This window comes from Mycteria americana, chromosome 1 (assembly GCF_035582795.1).
Source record: "Mycteria americana isolate JAX WOST 10 ecotype Jacksonville Zoo and Gardens chromosome 1, USCA_MyAme_1.0, whole genome shotgun sequence".
NCBI lineage: Eukaryota > Metazoa > Chordata > Aves > Ciconiiformes > Ciconiidae > Mycteria > Mycteria americana.
Genome location: NC_134365.1, coordinates 4,184,542 through 4,195,505, shown reverse-complemented (window position 1 = coordinate 4,195,505; position 10,964 = coordinate 4,184,542). Strand labels below are relative to the sequence as shown.

At 53.3% G+C, this 10,964-nt stretch overlaps 1 long non-coding RNA gene across 1 annotated transcript; it reads left to right on the top strand.

The window, feature by feature from the left end:
- Positions 1-1,344: 1,344 nt before the first annotated feature.
- Positions 1,345-10,711, top strand: LOC142417444 (uncharacterized). The gene is made up of 4 exons (XR_012778017.1): positions 1,345-1,738; positions 3,081-3,192; positions 4,345-4,563; positions 10,572-10,711. It is a non-coding gene; the product is annotated as an uncharacterized LOC142417444 (long non-coding RNA).
- The last annotated feature ends 253 nt before the right edge of the window (positions 10,712-10,964 follow it).

The following is a 10,964-nucleotide window of genomic DNA, read 5'->3' as shown; positions in this document are numbered from 1 at the left end:
TCTTCCAGAGAGAAAAACCTCCCTCTCCAGAGGCTAGACCCGGCCGCAGATAGGCTGTCACGGCTCGGCCATGGACACACTCGCTAGCCGGGGACAGGCCCTTCAGGAGGTTTAATGGGGCAGTGCCCGAACGGCCGCTCCCTTCAGCGGCACGGCGGGCACGGCCCCGCGGCCAGCGGCAAGAGGGTCCCGGCCACCTGCCCTCGGGCAGGAGGGCTTCAGGACCCCCCGGGAACGGCAGCCGGGCCCGGTCCCTGTCAGACCCCCGCCCACGGGACGGGACGAGCCCCCCGCGGGCGCCCTCGCCCCGCGGCTCCCCCGGCAGCAGCGGGCGACGGCCGGGGGCGGCGCGAGGCCGGGCCGCGTGACCGCCTGAGCCGGCGGCACGTGGCCCCGACCATAACAAACAGGCGGGTGGGCGGGAGCGGGCCGCGCTCGCGCCCTGCCAAGGGCGGGCGGAGGGAAGGGGGGGGGGGGAGGTGAGGAGGAGGGGGCGGCCGCCAGCGGCGCGGCGATTGGCCGCCGGGCGCGGTGGGCGTGGCCGCCGGTCCCACCGCCTTGGTGCAGTGCTGAGGAGGCGCCAGGCGGGGGCCGCTGCCGCGCGTCGAGGGGTCGCGCGCGCTTCCCGCCCTCAGCGAGGCCGCTGGCCCGAAGACCCCCTCACAGCCGGCAGCGCGCCGCGCCCTCACACCCGCCTCCCGCCGCGGCCCGGGGCCCCCGCGCCCTCAGCCCGTACCAGCGATGCCTCCACAGCCGCCCCCCCCACCCCGCCACCCCGCCCGGAGCTCCGCAGGCCGCGGGCCACCCGCCCTCCCGCAACAGCCCCGAGTTGCGCCACGCAGGAAGCGTCTCTGCCCGCGGCAGCCGTCTCCTCTCCCCGCACGGCCGCTCTGCGCGCCCTGGACCCCGCTCCTCCACCGCCTGCCCCTCGGTCCCCCGGCCCTGGCAGCGCCTCGCCTCACCGCTCCCCCTCAGGAGCCTCCCCGCCGCCCTTCCCCGGGGATGGGGGACCGCTCCAACGCTCCCCTCAAGGCGAACGCTTCGCCCCGGGCCCCTCTCTCCTCACGCACCCACCTGTGGGGCGGCAGGCCGTGCCCTCGGCCACTCGCCGTCCGCCCCGCTTCGATCAACCAGCGAGCGCTCGCTCGCTCGCACCGGGCGCGGAGCATGCGGAGGGCTGGGGGGGGGGAAGTGCTAAATATACCCGCTGCCGGCGGCACCGCCTGTGTCACGGACCCGGGCTGGCGAGCGGCGGCGCGGCCCGGCCCTCCCCGCCCCCCCTTCCCCCCCCCCCCCCCCCCCCGCGGCCGCATCTTGTTTTCTCCATACGCACTTGGAAATGCGGACCGGCCCCCCCCCCGGCCGGCGTCGGGGCGCTGGGGCGGGGGGAGGTATTTTGGGGGGGATTGTTGTTATTTTTGCTCGATTCGGGATACCCACGCAGTGAGGAAAACAACACGGCGCAGTCCCGTCCTTCCCCCCCCCCCCGCCGCAGCTCGGCTGTCACTTGGCTCCTTCCCCCACGTCGCGAGAGGCATCCCCCCACCCATGTCGCGACAGCGGCCCGCGCACCTGCCGCGCACCGTCCCCACACACACACACACTTGCCGTCTCCTACGAGGGGGTGCGCGGTGTGGGGAGGGGGGGCACGCCCGCTTCTCTCTCCCCAGGGGGAACGGAGAGCGGAGCCGGCAGCCCCTGCGAAGCGGCCGGCCGGGGGCTCATCGCTGGCAGCCAGGTGCGTGGGGGGCTCCGCGGGTGGGGTGTGGGGGGGGAGCAGCGGGGAAGGGAGGGAGCGGTGGGAGCCGGGATGGAGCGAGCCTCCCTCCCGCCCTCCCTCCCCCGCGTCCCCCCCCCCCCAGCACCCCCCCCCCCCGCCGCTTGTGTTTACCTCAAGTTTGAATTTTATCTGCGCAACATGAGCTGGAATGCGGACATGGAGGGCGGGAGGGCGCGCACACGCCCGCCGCTCCGCGGGGACACGCGGCGCCCCCGGCCCCCCCACCGCGCACACCCCCCCTCACACCGCCACCGCGCAAACATGGCGCGACCGCCGCGCACGCCCGCCCCGCCAGCACCCCGCGCCCCCCGGGCGGGCGGGCAGCCCCCCGCCCCAGTCCCGCCGGTAACTTACCTCCGAGAGCGGCCGCTGCTCCCGCCGGCTCTCCTCCTCCCCTCCCCGGGGGAGGGTGCCACACGCAGCCCCAGCAGCGGGGCTGCCACATCTGCCGCGCTCCCGCCGCGCTCCCCGGCGCTGAGACAGGTGCAGGCGCGGCGGGCGGCGCGGAGCGGAGCGGCGGGCAGGGCGGGCCGGGGCGGGGGGCACCGCTGCCCCGCCGCCTCCCAGCCGCCCCGGGCTCCCCTAATGCTTCCCTCCCCACAATGTTGTTTCATTATATCATGTCCATCATGTGACACCCGGAGGCCTCTCTATGGAAACTTAAAGGGGACTTTCACGTGACGCCGCCGCCGCCGTCGCCGCCGCCGCCGCCGCCGGACCCGCCGGTACCCCCGGCCGACCCGGGGGGCTGCCAGCCCCGCTGCCGCCCTCCGCAGCCCCGCTGCCCTCCCCCGGGGGGCTGCCCTCTTCACACCTACCGTCCTCGGTTTTGCCAGTCAAAGCAAGTTGCTGCGCTTGCCTGTTCTATTATTATTATTATTAATTAGCGTTGGGTTGGGTTTGGTTGGGTTTTTTTTTTCCCCTTCCCCTCTTTGCACCGCCTGTGCTGCCGATCGCTGAGGGAAATAACCGCTCGCTGCGCTCCCCGACCGGCCAGGCACCTTGCAGAGCGGGGATGCACCCCGCTCCTGGAGGGTGCGGGATCCGGTCCTCGTCCGCGGCCACGGTGGGTCTCCGGTGCTGGAAGCGACAGCAAAAAAAAAAAAAAAAAAAAAAAAAAAAAGAAAGAAAAAAACCCTCTTGTTTGTGTCAGACTAAGGAGGCTGGAGATGTGAGCGATGCCGTCGGTGTGGCTGTGCGGGGTTGATGCGGTGGTCGCGAACGTGGTGTTTAACTCTGCCAGTCGGTAGGGAAACGATTTACCGGTCTAACCTGTAACACCGTCGGTTTTCTACAGCAGGTTGTAACACCGAGATGCTGGAAGGAACCGTTTCTAGGGATGTACCCTTGCCACTGCAATAATGCAAGCCGCGTATACAAGCAGCCACCCCTTATAGAAGAGCAAAGGAAAGGTGAAGACATTTTCCGACGTTTGAGAAGACCTCGGTCCCCGGTCTCAGCCGCCTGCCTGCGGCCGGGGGTGCGGGCAGGCCGGGCGGGCAGCGCAGCGTTCCTCAGGCTGCTGTTCTGCCTGCGGTGCTGAAGTGGTTTTGGTTTTTCCCAGCTCTCCTCCAGCCCCCAGGATTTGGGATAAGGCAGCTAAAGCCCACCTGCTCCGTGCTCCCACCGCCAAACCTCTGCCAGGCTGGCGATGCGCGGGGGGCTTTCGGGGTTTTCTCCGTGGAAGGTGGTGCACGCTTCCCGTGGGAGCTCCCCAAATTCTGCGCCCGAACCGGTGGCATCACGTCGGTATTGGCGGTCAAGTACAAGGTCCAAGGGGCTAGCTTGTAGCGGGGGGGATGGATTTGCTGTTAAAAACTGAAGGAGGAAAAGCGTGCCACATTCGTTTCTTCCTTACGGCTGCCACTGGAAATCGCAGCCCCCCGGCAGATTAAAGCACGACCCACAGATGCAATACATTTTAAGTTTGGAATTTAATTTCTTCAGTGTCCCACCGAGTTTTCTTGAAGGGAGCCATATAAGCGACCTTTTTCCCATCTGCGGGGTTGACGCTGATGCCCGTCACACGTTCTGTCAGCCACGGGAGGGGACCGGAGCCGCCCGGTCAGACGGCAAGACAGTGCAGGCCCGATCCTGGCAATGACGGCAGATAATCTCCCTTCGCTCTCCCGTTAATGCTTTTGGAGTTGAAGTACCTGTGCTCTACTCCACTCATTTCTGAACGCCCGTGCAATGAGCTGTATATGTAACAGATCAATGTTTCAGATACTTCTATTCCTATTTTTCAGTATGTAAGCAGGAGATTCGTAGAATTTGTTAACGCTTTTAGCTGAAAAGAGTTAACTGACTGAGAAACAGTTCATCCTCCTTTCCTTCCTCCTTCTCAGAGTCTTCCCTCTATCCACCCTACACTTCATCTTTGCTTATCTGTCCTTTCTCATCCAATTTGGGGGGGGGTTCTACCTCTGGGTTCCTTTCTGCCATTTTATCCAGATTGTCCTACTGCCATGGGTTCTAGCTCCAGCGTGCCTCACTTTCCATCTCCCTGGGACTTATTTCCCTACCTCACTAAGTCTCTTTTTATTCCATATTCCCTTCTTCAGATCATCCTTAAAGGAGAAAGAGGCTGGAGCTGGGATAGAAAGTATTCTTCTAGGAGTACTGCCAGAACCGATCTGTTTTACCCTGCTGGTGCTGCTGCTGCTGCTGCTGTTCTGCTGTGTCATGGGAAGAGAGTTACCTAGCCACACCAGCCCTCGGAAACGGCACCTCAGGCAGAGCTGCTTGCTGCAAACCCGAGCCGTGTTTTACAAAGCCGAAGGGTAAGTTCGTTTGGTGCAGTATTTAGGCTGGAAGGAGAAGGCATCACTCCCTTACCGGGCTCTGACGGGGAGATCGGTGCACGATGTTGGGAGATTTGCAGGAGGCGGAGTGGCGGCAGCAGCAGTGACAGCACATCATCACACAGCTTTATTTCATTTTGTCAAGCCAGGAGGCTTTAGGTTACAGCCGAGCAGAAAAGCAAAACAATGCATTTCTGTAAAAAGGGCGTTTTTTCCTGAATTAGCTTTAAATTCTTGCAATGAGGTCTTGCACTAAGAAAGAGCAGGGATTGAGCCTCCTCTTAAAAATATTGTTAGTTATAAAATCTTTACGATCTTGGCTCCTTCCACCTGAGCCTGTTTCCTCCAAAAACTTACTTTCAAAAATGTGAGGTTTAAAGATGACTCTTCTCTCTCTCTTTCCCCTCCCAAGTTTATGTTCCTTGGAAAGGCCTGAAGAAGCCTAAGGCTATGTCTGCCTGTGAATGAAAAAGGTTTGAATAAACACCGGCGTGCACATACACATGCATATACACGCGCACGCACAGGATTTAAAGCATCCCATTGAAGTTCACATATAGGAAAATCCTTCATCATGTGATAGGCTTTAATAGCTGCCTCAAAATTAATCCCTAACTGATGGACCCTGTCTTTGTGTTGTGGCAGATCACAGGAGGCTCAATAGCTGGGGTTCCTGTGCAGGTTTTTAAAACTATCAAATAAAATCCCCCTTTTGCTGTTGGATTAATTTGTGTTTTCACAGCAGCTACCTGGGAAATGCTTATCTTGTGAAAGCAAGTAAGAAAACTTTATAGGGCTCCAGTCCTATTTTTCCACAATAAAAAAAAGACCCTTGGCATGGGGTCAGGACAAGATCTGATGCTATTCCACAAGGAAATAGTTAAAGGGCTCGGCAGAGCTCTTCAATTCCTCTGTTAGAGATAACACTCTTGGGGTTTATTAGAGCTTGAGCTTTGGAGACGGTCCTGCTTACTTATCAATGTTGTCTTTGCTTCTTTTTTTGTTCATTTTTGCCACTGAAACTGAATCTTCTCGTTTCACTTCTCTTTCTAATTCATTTCACTCTTTAGTTCCCATGTGTTAGAAAGTGCGGTTTCATTTAGACTCTCGACAAAAGAGAAGAAAGCCTGATTCCAGAACGCAATTTGCAGTAATATATTTTCTTTGCCACTCATATGAAAACATTACTACTCAAACAGATCTAGGTATAAACAATGCTGACAGGCCCTCAAAAACAAAACCAAATTGTGAAATTGAGGCAAATAGCCCAGAGAACCTGAAATATTCTGGTTTCTAAAACACTGGCTGCTGTCAAAAATAGGGTAAAATAAAGCTTTGTTTACATGTAGAGCAGAGTGTTTGTTGATCAAGTTTCTAAGGTGATGTAGCAGGAAATACTGTTCTTAGGAAAAATGACACGAACAAAGCATGGAACTATAATTCAGCAGCTATTTGTCAACTGATAATAGAAAAAAAAAGGATATTTAAAAAGCAATGAGAGGTTTTCATTGAACTTTTTCTCTCCCTTGCTGGCAAATATAAAGGGAGCCTCTCACCTGCTCTGCTCCTGTATATAACTACTTGCAACAGCAGAGCTAAATCATTTATCAGAAGGAATGTTTCTGTCGGATGCAAATACCTACTGCTGTTTCTACGTCCTGTCACAGACGAGATTGATGCTCGAGCAAGGTTATAATGTACCTGCGTTTTCTCCAGATCGGTGCCAAGCTTGCTGAGTCATTTTCCCTGTTCCCATTCTGCAGTCGGCTGCTTGCTCGCTTTTCCCTGTTATTTGTGTGGGTCGTAAGCCCAGCAACAGATGAGAATAAATGCTTATATTTCTTTAGGCTGCCTCCCTAAGGAAATAAAGGTTCTGCTGTGCTGCTTTTCTGTTCACGTATGTGTCCATCCCCCTCTCCCAAAAGCGTCTGAACCCATTAATGAGTTTCAGATGAACTTGGGAGAAAGCAGATATTTCAAAGACAGTTATATTCCTGCAAGTTGCATGAAAATCAGCACTTAGGCAGGAGGGAGAGACCTGGATAAGAAATTGAAGCAGAACTTAGCCATAACGCATGAGGGCTGGCAGCCACCTTCCGGCCACTCAACCTATACGTACCAGCCAATTAATTTATATGTAGCCACGCTGAGCCACAGCGCTGCCGTATCCTGCCTAGTATAGTTTTCACTGACAGGCAAGGGATATCATGGAAAAGCAGAGGAACCAGGGTAGTTCAGGGAACAAGCTGTTTTCAAAGCAAAACAGTAGGGGAGTTGAAGGAATATCATCATAGGAAAGGGAAAAGTTAATACCTGGAATGCCTCTATGTAGTTTTGGGGAACGATCTAGCTTTTGTGTCACTCCTGAAGCAAACCACGGCAGAGGAGCCAGGTCGGGCTGTTCTTAGAGCTAGCACAGCTTGTCAGTCTAGTGCTCTGTTGGTCTTGGCACTAAAGCTATAGGCAAAGATCCCCCATCCGCTCCTCTTCTAAACGTGATCAGTAGATGTCTTGCCGCTGAGATGCCTTCATAACTAAGTGAAGAGCAGTGTCAACTATAGGCTTGAGCCTGCTGAGCCCTACAAACCCGCTCTCCTGATCTACCTTTCTGGTGTAGCCTCACTGTAGCTGAGGCTCAGAGTTGGCTTATGCTTGAGAAGAGCCAAGCTTGGGGTGTCTTCTCACGGATGGAAAGGAAACGTGCTGAGTTCCTACCTAGGCTGGAGCCCTCCCGACTGCCTAACTGAGATTATGGCATGGGAGAGCTCTAGCCCTGCACCTCTGCCTCAGCGTGTGCTGGGAGGCAAACACAGGGATGATGGTCTGGTCGGGACCGGAGGACAGGGTCAGACCTATTCTCACCTGAGAGCAAAGGCTTATCTTGTATGTCCTTTCTCTACCAGCTGCACCTTGCTTGGACCAGCCACCGCAGGATAGTTATCCTAACGCTACACATAACGTACGCTCTCATCTCAATTGCAATTAGCTTGATGCAACAAACAGGTTCAGCGTGACAAACTGCAAGCTAAAAAAAGCCGTGCCTTCATATGCATAAACTGGATGCACAAAATATGTATTGTGTGCCACCTCCCTTGTGTCCCATATTTGTTCCTGCAGCAGTCACAAATGGCATATGTTCCAGCAGCACCACGCGATCCGAATGGACTCCTGGAAATACAGGAGTGATCTGGTACTCTTTGAAACTGAGGCATTAGTTGTTCTACCATGAGATGCTGTGTATGGACCTCTTCTGGAAGGAAGACTTACATATAAGCTAAGATTCATTAACCTCTGATGATTAATCTATAAAATTGGAGCCAGCCTCTCTATCGAGGAGCACGCTATTATCTCTGTTACAGCTGCTAGACACCAAATGAGATCAGGGGCCTCTTTTTCCTGGACACTATATAGTCATACCCTAGGAGATAACCTCTGCCTTGAAGGGCTTACGAAGCAAAAAGACAAAAGAGTGAGCAATATAACTCTGAGGCAGAACAAACACGGTGACCTTTTGGAAATGTCAAGTTAATACCATGATCTGGAAGTGGAAGGGGTTTATCAGAAGGCAGATAGGTCAACAGGGATGGGAGCACTCAGGGTTGGGGAGTGAGGAGAAGGACAAGCCATAGCAGAAGCTGCATGTTATGAGATGGAGAGGAAGTGCATGCAGAGCATTATATGGTCAACCAGCACATCCAGGATAAAAAAACAGGTGGGGGAAAGAGTCTGATGATCCTGCCCACAGCTCACAGTATAACCAGCTCCTACCTGTAGCCTCTTTCCCAAAGCCATGCAGCCTGGAGAGGGGAGATGGAAAAGGTAGGGGGTGGACAGCATGGTTCCTCCTACGTGCTGGTTCCGCACAGGCGGCTGGAGGTGCGATAACCCTGTTTTGGGGGTTGTTTCTCTCTGTGGCTCAGCCTTCTGCAGCTGTGTTTGTTGCAGCTGAGCCTCGGGGCTAGAGTGAGACGTAGTTCAGTGCTCTAAGTCCAGGGCAGCACATAATTGAATATTAACAGGAAGAGCTCCAGGAGCTACTGGGACTCAGGAAGTCACAATTCCTTCTCTGCTGCTCCTTGGTGTTAGTGGGAGGTGATTGCTGGAGGTTTTAATGGATGTGAGACATAATATGCTTCCCTCACATTAGCTCCAGTTTGCAAACCGAGGCTTTAACCACATCCTACCCTCTCTGATCATTTCCTCATGCACCTTTTCTGCAACATGTGAAGTGCGCTAGCTACAGCCACCCCAGCGTCCCACAGGCGACCAAGCGGAGAGGTGCAGAGACCGTACAAACATTGATTTTACACTTCATTTCTCCGTGAACGAAGGGGGTCTCACCCCTAAGGATTATCAAAATTTGCCAAATATAAATTATTGAACTCTTTGCCTCTGTTTCATCCTTTTGAGAACAGGAAAGATTTATTTGCTGAGTGGGGATGCTATGAGCATCATACAAGGTCCATAAAGTGATTTTTAAGTTGAAAACCTTTAGTATCATACTTTTGGTAAATATTCAAGGTAAAATATAGCAACAGATTCATAGGTACTAGTGACTCTCCATGCTGCCTGTCAAGAACGTTTAGGGCTGACCAGCGCTCCGTTGCTCCTTTTCCAAAAGTAAGGGCACACATCGTTCCCTCCCCAAAACCGTGCTGCAGATCTGCTGCAGGGGCTTATGAGAAAGATGGGGACAGACTTTTTAACAGGGCCTGTAGCGACAGGACAAGGGGTAATGGTCTTAAACTAAAGGAGGGTAGATTCAGACTATATATAAGGGAGAAATTTTTTACCATGAGGGTGGTGAAACATTGGAACAGGTTGCTCAGGGAGGTTGTAGATGCCCCATACCTGGAAACATTCAAGGTCAGGTTGGCCAGGGCTCTGAGCAACCTGATCTAGTTGAAGATGTCCCTGCTCATTGCAGGGGGTTGGACTAGATGACCTGTAAAGGTCCCTTCCAACCCAAACCATTCTGTGATTCTATCTACATTAAGAACCTCAGTCTATGGTCACGTTACTTGTACGGAATAAACAAAGTGTTTTACAAGAAGAAAGATGCCCATAGAAACCTGTCCATGCTGTCTGATCATTCAGAACTTGGTGCTAATCTAAGAAGGGAGAAGGTAATACCTGTAAGAGCACCAGCAAATTCCCGAAGACCCTAAGGGCTATGGTGAACAACAGTCAAAGTCTTAAATTCCTTCATCCTCTCCTTATTTTTCTCGTCCTTCCCACTTTAAAATTCACAATGTCCTTGACCTTGGTGTATCATTTTCCTTCAAGTCCACCAGGTTCATTACAAGACTCCTTTATTTTTCAAAAAAACCCTTCCTCGATCTCCTTTTTTCATTAGTTGATGTACAATAGACTGTACCATGAGACTGCTTCTGGTTTTGTTTTTCTCTCTTCCTTTATCTCTACCCAGAGACATCCAGCAGATTGTTTCATAATCTTCCTAGAGTTCAGAGAAGGTATATTCCTTCCAGACAGCCTGTGAACTCCCTCCTTCTTTGTCCTCGTCACCTGCCCTTCCTGAACAACAGTTCTGGCAAACTTTATCCATGTATTATTCCTTTATTTGCAAATTAGGAGTTCCTTGCTAGGGAAAAGTAAGAAACGCTCTGTTTCCCTGTCATGCAATGTGTGGTTTTGCACAACTGCTTTGCACTCCAGCACGCTCACTAATTTTCCTAGCCCTTGGAAGTGAGGACCGCAGCACCACATTCATCCCCCTGCCAACCACATGCTGTCTGTTGGAGATCTGCAGAAAAGGAGGCTCTTCATTAGTACATTAGAAAAGAAAATTGGTGAAGCTATGCAACACACAGGAGGAAGGATTGATTTTGTTATTGGTCAGGGAAAGCTCCGTGCTTCATTTGGCACCACTGGCTTCCTCCTGTTGTTTAATTAATTAACACCAACAGTGTGTTTGAAGCTATGCTAAAGCGCAAACACAAGATTTGCATCAATATTTTGCATTCTAGGCGGGCATGGGGAAGATGGAAGCATTGGCACACCTAGAGAAGACAGTCATGGAAAAGGAGAGCTGGAGAGAGACTGTGAATCCCCCTCTGCCCTGAGCAGAATCCAGCCATCCCTGAGAGAGGCTAATCGACTTCCAGAGAGGAAGACCTAGGACTTAATTTAGAAATTTTAATTTTAATTCAAATAAATTTGCTTTGAATTAGAAAGCTTTTAGGTTTGATTTGTGGGTTTTTCTCTTTCCCAGATATCCAGTAACAACAATCTTTGCAGGAAATCAAGCCAATTTAGTTCTGTTGTACCCAGAACAATTGTCAATATCCTTTTTGCAAGTCTCTTATGTCTTAGAAGATAGTTTTCATCTTCTCAGGTGTGGGGTTTTTTCCCTTCTGGAA